At 31.4% G+C, this 13354-nt stretch overlaps 1 protein-coding gene across 9 annotated transcripts in view; it reads left to right on the forward strand.

Annotated features, from left to right (window-relative positions):
* Positions 1-1704: 1704 nt before the first annotated feature.
* The window catches only part of beta-Spec (spectrin beta chain), an 86129-nt gene continuing 74479 nt past the window's right edge, over positions 1705-13354 (forward strand). For 8 of the 9 annotated variants that reach the window (XM_068773420.1, XM_068773445.1, XM_068773436.1 and 5 more), the window contains exon 1: positions 1705-1888. The gene's annotated coding sequence lies outside the window, so the exon portion shown is untranslated. Of the gene's footprint in view, positions 1889-6559; positions 6687-13354 lie in introns of those variants that run through there. The other variant, XM_068773392.1, reaches the window with a different exon arrangement.

Raw genomic sequence — 13354 nt, forward strand, 5'->3', positions numbered from 1 at the left:
TTAGATATAATAATTTAATTTATAAAATTATTTAAAAAATTGGATAAGACATAATATTAAGAGAAAACTTATATTGTGATAATATTAAGTATAAGGATAAATTTATTTTTTTATTATTTTTTATTCCGTAATAAAAGAAATGAAATATATCATTGTTTGAGTTAACTCTTACTGAAAATTCATTCATACACGATATCTTTTCTTATTTTACATCACAAATGTATGGACACAATAAAAGTAATCATCATCCACTAAATCCCTTTCAGTATTCCTTTATCGTTATATGACAGGGCCCTTTAATATACATCTGGGGTGTGCAGCCAGGCAGCAGCCAATCCTTACCCCAAAGGTTATTAGCACATGTATGGAAAAGATATATGGAAAACCCTCAGAGCGGCAATCTACGTCCAATATAAGTCGAGTTTTTAACCCAGATTTTCGTTTGCTTTACCGTGAAAGACAAGGCCAGACCTATTTACTAATAGTAGTAGTCTTTTCCAGTCATTTACAAAGAGTACAAAGTTTGGAGGACAACACAAAGACAACAGACAATTTTAGTGATATTCTGAAAGTCGTTGCCTAATTAATTATTTCAATAAATATTATGTAATTAAACCCGATTATTTCTGGGAATTTTTTATTAATAGCTTGCGATTTATTTTCTAATTTATTTCACGCGGTACTAACGTCATTGTAAAAGCTTTCAATAAATAGCCAAACAAGATATAAGGTTTTGGTGTGATTATTATCTGATTATTTAAAATAATAAGAATATCAGCGCTATTTTTACAAGAAATTGCTGTAATATCAAGAGATAATTACTGTTTTAAAACGTCGTGTATAAATTACAGCACAAGATATTTATATTTTGGATAGCACAGAATTGTTATTTGAAGAACAGGAAGATTGTTTTTTTCAATTACATCAATAATAATTTTTTATAGAACAAAAATAATAATTTTATAACAGCCCAGTTATAAATATAAATAAGCAAAAAAAAAAAAACTAAATAAGGTATTGGTGAGACTAATAACCTTTCTTTACTTAATATCTATTATTATCATTTTTTACTCTAAAAAGAAACACGTTGAAAGTGAAAATTAATTTCGATTATTTTTAGTCCATTAACTAAATTTTAGTAATGTTCATAATTTCTCTTCTTTTTTTATTTATCTTACAACGATGAATAATTTTTACGTTATCGTTACTGATGACTTTAAAATACACTTCTCATTTATTAAGGTATCCGAACGTAATTCGAATCATAGAGTAAAACAACTGTCTATGCTGGTACATGACATCATTTTCGTCAAAGATTAAGGTATGTTTTCTATCAGACAATTTATTAAGTGAAAAATCTGGTTAATGCATAATAATATTGCAATGTAACTGGTTCTCAATAAGCCGAAGTCGTAAATTATATTTTTTTAATAAGAAGATGTACATATTGGTATTCAACTTGTAAAGGTAAGTAAAAATTGTTAACGAATCTATAAACTATATGAAGTATAATTTACTTATTTTATTCCTCTTAATACGTTATTTATGTAACTTTACTCGTAATTAAATAATATGGGTAATGATAAGACATGGTACATTTTTTTTTGGTACACTAGTAGGTAGAATCCTAAAAAATGTCCATTAGTTTTGCTTTTTAACATTTAGTCTATGACATGGGTGGTAAGGTGATGCTTTCGAGGCGCTCTTTGCCTCGCCTTCGACGCTCGCTCGTACTCGTAGTCACGGATGATATTTCGGCAGTTTCTATATGAATAGTGATTATTTATAAGCTATTTGACTTAAAAGTGAACGTGTTATGTGAATAAAACTGAATATTCGTAAAGAAGTTCGTTTTTGGTGAAACCGTTCAAGGAATTATACTTATTGGGTAAGTTTGTACTTGTTTTAAAAGGGTGTTATTTTGTAAGAAATTCAATAATATTACACACATATCTAAATGTCCATACGAACGTTCTAATCCTTTACAACTTAATATTATTCAGTACATTATATATAACTAATTACATTATCTCAACATTGTTAGTTGGATTCTTAGTAGATAAAATTATTTTGTTAATCTTGTAGGTCAACCAAAATTGGCGTTTTTTGCCGCTTCATTTCTTCTACGTACTATTTTATTTGTACATTTTTATGCAGCGGTTTTAAAATAAATATGTTACTGTTTATAATACTACAATTTAATTAAGTACACCTTAATACAATGTTTCCTTTTAGTTTCGACATTAATAACTAATCGACCAGGGGTCGGAGTTCTAGGGCCCCCTTTTAACAAAATATTAATATTGACTGGCAGCAAAAGCAGAGATTTCCGTGAGGACCTTGCTCTCGATACCACCAACGTATCGTCCTCTCAAGCGGCCTAAAAGACAGGCGCCTTTACAATTCATTGCAATACATGCCATGATTCCATTTCCGAAGTGAACCCAACGAGCTTTGTTGCCATATAAGTTCGAGTCTACACTCCTATAGCTTTCTGCCACCTAAAATTCGCGGAAGCTTTAATTACCACTATATGCATTATAAAGTGACTACAATAAAATTTTGTCCCATTTATGATTTTGTTAGTTATGTGAAAAGAAAAATCTGCATATAAATGCTTTTTTATATTTTCTTACCTTTTAATTTTGTAGCATTTCAAAACTAATGTGGAAATCTGTTAAAGTAATATTTAAAATAGGTCAATTAAACTTTAATTAAAACTAGTTAACATTTTAGGTAATTATTTATCAAATACAATTATTCAACAAATGGCTATGATACAAATGGGGCGTGACAATCATGTTGCTAAGCATTGAGTTATTTCCATATATAACATGTATAGAATGCATAAAATTGTGAATGTTATGGTATTCTTATATATTATGCATGTAGATGTGTGTGTTTACAGGTATATATTTTTGTGTCACTTAATGTGATAAGTTCCAACATGATATCATAAATACTTCGAAACACAGTTCCATAATATATTTTATCATTTATGCTTTAAACTTTATCAGAATACTCTGGCTTATAGATTTCAAGTGGATATCTTGAACAGTTATCGCACAATTTGTAAAATGAACAATTTGCTAACATGTTCTTATAAGGTTTTGTATTTGTGTGTTTGGTACTCTTTTTATTGTCTAGGTTTATTTTCTTATTTTGTAATAGCGAAAAAACATTTCTTAAAGTGTTTGTAACTTTACAAAAATGTATGTTTATTATATTTTCCATTGGAAAAAAAAAATTGTAAGGAAACCTACAAAACTCTTTAGCAATGTTTAAATATATTTTCAACTTCATATTGTTATTTATACATCTTTTTTAAAACTAAATTCTGCCTGACACACCTGATTGATTAAATGAAAATAGAAGTCATGTATCTATAAGTTTTATTAAATAACATAAGTAATTTAAAAGCTCTACATAGAAATTATTATTTTGATAAATGTAATACTTCCTACTTTTTTACATGGTATATATTTCGGGTGATCCAATGTTATGTATAGAGGGATATACCATAATCACAACTCTTGGCAGATGGTTTGGCAATTGGAGAGTTGTATTATGGTACAAAGAGGGTACTGCTGCCTATCATTTGGATGTTTGTTTGCGAGCAGTGACAAACATATTAAATTAATGTACTAAGTGTGGATTGTATATAAGACTGTATCCAATTGAAACCGCAACCTATGATCATAAGCCTCAGTCATTTGCCACTAGGCTACCACTGCTTGTACTGCTACACTACTTTGAGTCTAATAAAATTATATCATTATTTAATATGGACCAGCAAGTGTTAGATATAGAGAGAATGAAGGATATGTATTGACATCATTGACAGTAACTTGTTAAGGTTATTGGAAGATATAGAATGTAGACCACTTACAATTGGTCATTTTGGAAATTTCTGGACAGTGTGGACACATCAATGGACATGCTACTGTTGATGATGATTGTTTAATAAATAATTAAACCATAATCTGATAGTTTCTACCTTTTGACCTCAGCTTTGGATCTCTAGGGCAACATTTGAAGTAGAAAGATAAATCTGTACTGAGTAAAGCCCAGAAGACAGTCATCTATCAAGAAGTCTTGACCTCCAGTTGCTTTATAGTGTCCAACTAAATAATGTAAGAGCTTGTTGATTTCTTAATCCAGTCCAATCCAGATGAGTTTGTAACCTGTGGCAGCCTTCACGCCCAGTTACTTTCACAAAGAGGCCTAGAATATACACCTTCACTTCTCTACCTCCTTAAATTCGGTGACTGTATTTACTAATGGGCATAGCATTTTTCAATGACAAAAAAATAGCATTTTTCAATGACAAAAAAACAATACTCAATTAAGTTTTGGGATATAACAGCAAATGCCTTTGAGTTATGTCACACTTCAATAGAGTAAACAGTGAAGTCTTTATGTAAAGTTGTAAAAATTATATATTTTTTTATCTCAAAGACTACTATAAAAAATTAGCTGGTTCCAGTGGGCCTGCTGCAGCTATTATTACCTTTTATATAAAGCCATATTTCCATAATTTTACAAGTAACATTGAGCTTAAAATATTGTCATGCCTACATTAGTAAATAATTTAATTCTATACTATTGATAACACTTAAATTTTTGTGGAATCCTGATTAAGTATTATTAACCCCTATTTTTTTGTCATGCCAAAGTTTTGGAAGATATTCTTTTATACCTTGTATATAAAAAATAGCTTCTCCAATAATGTATATTTTATTATCTAAATGAAATAAACATATCTTTATTTTTGTACATTTTGAAAATTCTGTATTAAGATAAACAGTAAATAAATATATGACAAACTAAAATAACATGTTTGTATGAATTTAATCATGGAATTAACACTATGAGTGAGTTGTGCAAGGATAAAATTTTTTAATAATTTAGCAAATGATATAATCTAGCTTTTATGAATGATTGTAATTAATTCATACTTTGTAATAACTTTATTAGTTATTAATTTTAGAGATTAATTTTAAATTCAAGTCATTAATAAACTTGTCAATAATATGTTATATTGAACAAATTTGGAGAGAGTATTTAAAAAAAAATATCAACTAAAATGACCTCTGTAGTTGTAGGTGAGAGAAATTAACTAAATGGATTTGATTTTATATCTAGTTAGTGGTTAACTTAATTTAGTTAAATATTTCCCTTAATTTACACTTGTCTACATATTCTGAACAATATTTATAGCCTTACAACTATAAAATACTAAAGGTTAAATAAAATTGTGTATTAATTTACATTTATTAGTGTGTTCGTCAGTATTTTAATGATAGATAGTATACCATGAGATCTTGATAATGCTGCCTAGCAAATGACTTGAAGACTTTTTTGAAATAATGGACTAGATTATTTCTTAAGATTACGGGTATTTTTTACTAGCAGCCCTCAAATATTATATTGTCATTATTTATTGGCCTGTCACAGTATTTCTGTACTTTCTTCTGAAAAATATCTTAAGTGTTCTTTATTGGTCCTATATTTTTTATCCTAGATTTACATAAGTCTAAACATGTTTTTGTTTTAATTTACTTTGAGGTTTGAAAAGAATTTTTTTTCGCTGAATAATCTTGCTTTTCTCTGGTACATTTATATAATGCAGGTAAATGAAAACCAATGTTTTTTGTTACTTAAGGTATAAAAAAAAACAAAAATAAATAATATGAACTACTTTGGACTAGAAACACTTTTATTTGAAAAATTTTGTTACAAACAAACCCAATCCGTTTCTCTATCCCGGTGAATACTTTTGACAGATTTCTTCGCCGCTGTCTGAGGCTTTTAAGGCATTGGGAAGGTGTATTCGTCGTACAAGGTCGGCCGGAAAGGGGGACGGGGTTGTCGGGTGCTAAAGTCAAGGACTGTGTCTCTAAATTTTTTGTTACACGTGAAAAAGCTGTGTAGGTATATATAGGTATAAAGGTTAAATTTTTGAACACTACGTAATTTTAAGGATGGTCGACGTGGGTCTGGGTGTGTACGCTTATATAATAAAGTTTCACAAGACCTTCCTTTTCTTAGTTTTAAATCTAAAAGTAAAAGACTCATTTGCATGGTTTAAATCATAATGTGTACGTCATTGTTAAATTTAATTTAAAAAGAGCAACAGTTGATTTTCTGACCGGCTTTTAGCAGATCAATATCCCGAACCGGTGGTAAGCTTGCTTATAATTAAGTAATTGACGATTCAAAAGTAAATGCAATTTGAACTTTACATTTATATATATATTTTGATTTTTTAATGTTTAAATTTTGTGAACACAACAGAACAGCATTCCGAGCCGGGATTAGCTTAAAATTTAAAAATAAATGATATATCAAAAGTGCGTGTAAATAATGGCTATTCGAATTTTTTAATAATTATTTTTTTGCTTGATTGATTTATTTTTTAAACATACCTCAAATACGTAATACACCCTGAGCAGGGGTGAGTAAAGTGGGAGGAGCGCGCGTGCACTAGGGATATACGGCTCGCCGGCGCCAGGAGTTGGATCGATATTGCGGCCGCGGCTCATTCGGTGGAGCCATTGCCGCGGCGCGCTCGTGTCTGACGTCCCGGCCTTCGGTGTGTTGCCATTTTGACTAAATTCATATAAACTGTGCTGTGCGTTCGTGTTTCGGATGTGTGGCGATGAGATAGTCATCACATCAAACTGGTACGTTGTTTGAAATAGTTAAACCCGATTTTTAAGCGTCCATGATGTACGACCAATGGAATCAATAGTGTTGAGTTGTGCTAGTTCTAGATACAATTATAAAAACGTATAAAAATGTCTCCTTTACTTACTGCATATTAGCAAAGTTTTATTGCGCATATGTTTAACAATTCTGCGCCCTCTGTTGACCTATAAAGATATCATTTCTGTATTGATTTACTTTCGCAATTATCGTATTCATTTAAACAAGACTAGCTATCCACCGCCTGCTTCGGTTCCGGCACAGCCTTTTGAGCGTAATTTTCTAAAAGGTCTTTATAATTTTCTAAAAAGAAATATTCTGATCAAATTTTACACTAATAAATGCTAATTTACGACTCTAGCCCTTGCGGAGTGTTCATATTAGCTATGCTACCAGCCTCTACACTACAATATATATATATATATATATATATATATATATATATATATATATATATATATATCAATGTCAAATTTTTAGACTCTGAACCTTCTGGTTCCAAAAATATCGTGATGGGTCAATACATAAGTTCATCACTTGTTTCAAATTGTCCTCATCTTCACTATAGGTTAGTGTATGAATCAATTTTAAAATGAGGCAAAAAAATGTTGTTTTTTAAGTTCTTTGCGATCGATAGATTTATTTTTCTATATAATTATTTTAATTAACTGTTCAATAGTGTAATTGCTTGTACAATAATGGTTACGAAACTAATTATACAAATGCTTATATATATTTTTTTCATTTAGTTACCACCTCTACGGATTATTGGCAAAGACGTCTTATATGAGGGTTATAATGATATTTTATTAGATTTTTCTTTATTTACAATATTTGATATTTTAGTTTTCCTTATTTTTATGCCTATATTATACACATTGGCTTCCTAACTTTTTTGTTTAATATTCAATCTCCAATATTCATTATTTGATGTGTCTTTTGGTAATTAACCGCTTATGGTTTATATAGACTATTTGATCTATGGCTTCAAGGAAGACTGTAAGGTAGACTTTGCAACCTACTTGGATTTAGTCAGCTGCTGTTAACTATTTGCCCCTCCCATTTCCTCCCTTATATCGGGGTCACTCGCGCAGCCGTATTAGTTCTGTCTGACACTGTCTCGAAAAATTTTATGTCTGTTCTATATTTCCGATTAATTTTTATCGTCCATTTTAAATTGTTCCTTTATTACTGTAAAGAATATTTATAATATTTTTTAGTTAATAATGATAGATTATATGTGTAAAAACTTTAAAGACGTAAATGTATAGCTCATTTGTTTGCAAAAAGTTTGAAAGCTTTTACCACTCACCATCCCCAATCACTCATAGTACAAAGTCTACAGGAACCGATAGTAAACAATAATTAATATTAATATGTAGTAATCCTAATTTTTCTGTTCATATATTAGCATGGTATTATTTTAAAAACCATTGATTTTTGGATAATGCTCATATTATCAATTGACAAACAAATGAGCTGTTTTTTCATCCATAACGAATCATCTCGTAGATCCCTTTTGAAATTATGCACAGTACAAAACTTAAGAATCTGATAATTTACAATCACAATTAAAACCGTGACACCTACGTTATCGATCGGTACTTCAATCTATTATTTAGCGTATATGAATCTGTTACATGCGCCATAGTATTGTACTTTATAGATGTCCTACAGAAACCATGGGAATTCTTAAAAGAAGTCTAAGCATTTTCAGCAGTCTTCCGCCTCAAAAACTGAACATGTAAATATCAACGGATAAACAGCAATGCGGCTGGACTAACTATCTCTTCATCGAAAGACCCTAGATTATGGCCACTTCCAACCGATTACATTGAAGATATATGAAAGAGACTCGTGTTCAGCAGTGACAGTAACAACAGCATTTGTCAATGAAGAAAAACACTTTCCGAAATTGTATTAGTAAAAATATGCTCGAAAGAATTCACGAAATTATACTACATATACAAATCCATCCCATCCAACCCATCCAAGAGGGCCACCAGAAAGAAGGAAATTTTAACTCCGATAGGTACAACAGAAGTAATCAAAGCAACGGCTACGGTACGAGGACTGCTCCACGCATCACTCGGAGGGACGAAGATGCGGTGCAATAACAACCAAGCGGAGCACAAGAACGGACAGTACTAGTTGTGGGAGAAATCGAAATTAAGTTCGCGGATTGGAGAACCATGGGACCAACAAGGCGAACAGTGCCGACATCTAACAGAAAACAGACTAGAGAGCTGTTCCAATCGAGTAATACACATAAATCTGAAATAGAAATATGTAAAATTTTTGATATAGTTTTTTTCATATATATGAATATTACGTGAAAATCTTGCCTTGTATCACTGTTAGCTGTATATTCAAAAAAAGAAAAGTCAAATGACATATCTGTCATAATAAGCTCGTTACTTTTCATTTAAATTAAGAACATATGATTATTACGCTTGGAGTATTTTCAGCGAAAATGTATGATATCAGTCGATAGATGTCCTCTGCACAGTCCACACTTAAAGATAGCCAAGATGACCGGTGTTGCGCTGCCCGCAACCAGCGATTTTCTGCGTTCCTTACTTAGTTGTCGGTTGACCTAGCTTACCCACGCAGCGTCAACCGGCTCGTGGTCGCCACGCGAGATCCTTTCGACCCCAACCGCCATCGGCTGCACGAGCGATCTGCCCCGCCCACTGTCGCTTCAGACGAGTAATTCGTCGAGCTACGTCTGGTGACCTTGGTTCGCAGGGCAACTCCGAGAATAGCTCTCTCCATTACATTTCATTAATTTTAATTAATGTTCATTATTATTATTTCAACATGATTTAAATAATAACAATAGAACAACAAAAATCTTACAAACAAAACACTATATGTGTATAAATTATGCAATAGATTTTATCTACGCTGAGTTTATGTTAGAAGATCTTGAAAAATTATTACCTTTGTAGTCATAAGATAACGTTAGCCTACATACAGCTCGGTTATCTCATCGGCATGATGTCATGCAACAGTGCACACCACTACAGCAGTTAGCGTTTTGTTGTGACGTCATACTAGACCAGCGGCAGTCAACCTATGGCTCGCGAGTCTCATGCGGCTCTTTGAAGAATTATTTTTGGCTCTTGTTATTATATTTAAAAATATATATATTTTCGTAAAAATCAAACACTGGTCAGTATTAACTAACCAGCGTCTGAAAAAAAATACTTATAATTACTGTCACAAATTGTTCACCAAAATTTAAAGAAGTATCATAAAAATTAAATAAATTAGTTTTATATTTAAATTCAACGTACTTATTTTGTAATTTTTACTACTTTTTGTGTACCTGTTGTAGTTAAATCATATTTAATTGCGGCTCGAGAGAAATTATTATTTTGAAAAAAAAAAATGGTCCGAACTGTCAATGAGCTTGGCCACCTCTGTACTAGACGATAATAGGTTGAGCTTTATTATATTAAATGTCGTGGTAAGTGAATATTAAGGATTTGAGTCCATTTCTGACCATATTTGCTTATGATGCGAAACAATATTCGAATTGACAATTGACTTATTTTATATATTTCCATAAATAGCTAGAAAAATATTGAATGATCGTTCAAATCGTATTGACGTAACCGTGAATAGATAAAACAAATGGTAACCCCCGTGCCCATGGCAAGAATTAATTTAATGACACCGAATGTACTTATATTAATACTGTCATCAAAGATAAGAGATAAATGTTATCAAAGTATATGATATGTAATATAATTTAGAGAGAAGAAGTGCACATCAGCTATTAAAGAGTACGTGATTTGTGTAAAGTGTATTTTGTGGAAGTGTGTGTTGTGTGATCGCACTACAGTTATAACAAGTTTTTGATAAGTGATTTTGTTTTCGTAATTACTGTCAAGTGCATATTATTTTTTTACAAGTGACAGATTAAAAATGCTTTACTAGTTAAATTAAAAACTATTTACGTAGTCTACTTACATCACTAAGAAGTAATCTTCTAGAAACTATTGAAAGAAAAATATGACGTAGGAAGGTACCTTACCCCGAAATGACGTGACTACAGTTACAGTACATTGAAGACAGGATCCGCTTTAAGAGAAGTAGACCATAATTATCATAGCGTTGATATTGAAATTATTGATTTATCTTATGGTTTGAGAAACCGTAAAATGTTTCTTTAATCAGTTTTGTAAGTTATACGGATCTGCAACTTTATAATGCTTAAACAATAGTAGAATTAACTGAGTTATATCATATGGACTCTGATACAGTATGCAGACAGACAAAGGTTATCAGCTATAAACTAAACGAAAAAAAATATACCAGCGACATTTTTATCACAATGCAATCAATACACCGCCATGTGTATTTGTATCGTATAGCATTTATATCAATTGAATAATTTGAAAGCCGGGAATAAAAAGTAATTAGGGTTTATGAATTTCCACAGGGTGACTGGCTATAGGTGTAAAAGCTTTAAAAGCGTGAATGTAGTGTACACCCATAATCAGCCTGTATGTTACAATTTAAAAAAATTGTTTTTTTGTCATAGATATTGCTATTTACCGCTTGATATATATGTCTGCGGAGTTTGAGGTTGTGCATAGGGCTGATGTTATCTAAATTTCTGTACAGTAATAATGTTCGAGGGATCCCTCAGGAACCTTTTAACCGTTTCATCAGATTGGAAGGCCTCCAAGCTATTTCGTATAGGCGGACGCTTCATTGGATGATTGAATGGTTTGGCCTCCGAGAGGGGATTGATGTACTGTCATTACAAGGTTTATAAATTAAATTTCCTATAATCGAGTTTAAAAGGTGTGTTTTTGTACTCTTATACGCGCCAATAGATGTCTTTTACATACTACATACAAAAATTCTGTTGACTACTTCATTTCGCGTCAACGAGTCCTTTCTGCGCGACTTCAAAATGAAAACCAAGCTATGAACAATCAGCGTATATTCCAAAATGCCAAAGATAGGAACAAGTAACGCAGCATAATGCAGTCGAAGATATCTCCTGTGTTCAGATCACGACCCTCAGCAATGAATATAACTATGTAAAAATGAATAACCTTAAATAAATACAAAAAAGAATAGTTTATTTCATTTTGTTAACAAGTAATAAATTGATTATGCTCTTTGTCTTATCTCATAGCCGTTGCATTGATAACATAAGCACTTTGGATAGCAGGTATTTTATCTGTGTACCTAATAAACTATTTATTGGAATTGTTTTGAGCAGTGGTAAACCAGCGTTAGATAACTGAGACTTGCGATCGTAGATTTCAGGTTTGATTCAGGGGAAACAGTCTTATATAATTCACACTGTACATTAATTATGTGGGATTGCTAACAAACAAGTTTCCAGAGGATGAACAGCAGCGACCTTTGCGAACCATAATACCACACTGCGATCGCCAAACCACCTGCCAAGTGTAGCGATTATGGTATTTCTCCTCTAAGATAGCGTCATAGGGCTGAAATGACGGCGACGTTTAAAAATGTTTGTAGACTTTATATCTTTTTTCGAAGTACCTTAATGGTATCGTGGTTGTAGCTTCCATCGAGTGACAATTACATTATTGCATAAAAGAACTAATTACGGAAAAGTTATTACAATGTTTCGCGATAGCTATAGTAATGAGGTAGTAATTTTGATAAATATAGTAGTAAAGTACTTGCCATCGTGGCAAGATATCTGCTGTTAAACAATGATTAGTTAACATGACAGAGTTTTAGTTTGTGTACATTGTAGATTGTATAAGTATTGGATTGAGACGTGCTATCTTATATCTTAAGGCGTATGTAGTGTTGTGTACCATATCAATATTTTGTGTTGTAGTCTCCGTGTGCCCGTAAAGTTGAGTGTGCCATTCAGCATTAGGTGACACCAAAAAGAAATTTATAAGTCACTTGGTTAGTCGAAGGATTTAAGATTTAATCCAAAAAGGTTTTATTTCATTTAAAAAAATTAAACCTTTTTGTGCCACAGTTCTATGTAGGGTATTGTTATTATTTTTTTACGTAACAAATGAAATAAAGTCGAACAGTAAACCTTTCCCAATGTTAAGTGGCACTATCCGCCTAGAAAATTGTAGATATTTCATGGAAATAATTTTGTGATACAAAATTATACGCATAAATGTGCTGTATACCTAATGTACTAGTGATTCACCTTATCATGAGAGAGTGCGTCTCATTAGTTCAATAATTATTTACGGTGCTTACATAGTACTTAACATACTTAGGTATTTGTAAGTTCTCGAACGTTTGGTTTCTAATAAACTGTTTAGAAAGCATATATTCGTAAAAAGAAACTATCCAGAAAGGTTTGAAAGTACCCATCTTTGGATTTCTTCTCTTCGTACGCTGTTAAATTAATACTTAGTTATTAAAATGTTAATTTAAAGTTTTTTTTAAATGTAGTGTAAAATCTTTATTTCGTTATTACGTCTATCTGATAATTAATACATATGCAAATATGTTAATGATAATAATAAGTTAAAGAAATGTTTTGAATCAGTAATAAATTATATCGTATAGGTAAATAACAAATTGGTATAGTTTGCCCCGCGCCCTGTTTTATATACTTTATATCAGAATTGTAATATTCTTTATCTTTAGGCAACGCGGTAAACATTAT

The sequence above is a fragment of the Battus philenor genome, unplaced genomic scaffold (genome assembly GCF_028537555.1).
Source record: "Battus philenor isolate CCGP_79_NKW_IND1 unplaced genomic scaffold, ilBatPhil1.0.hap1 SCAF_11, whole genome shotgun sequence".
In the NCBI taxonomy this organism is placed as follows: Eukaryota; Metazoa; Arthropoda; class Insecta; order Lepidoptera; family Papilionidae; genus Battus; species Battus philenor.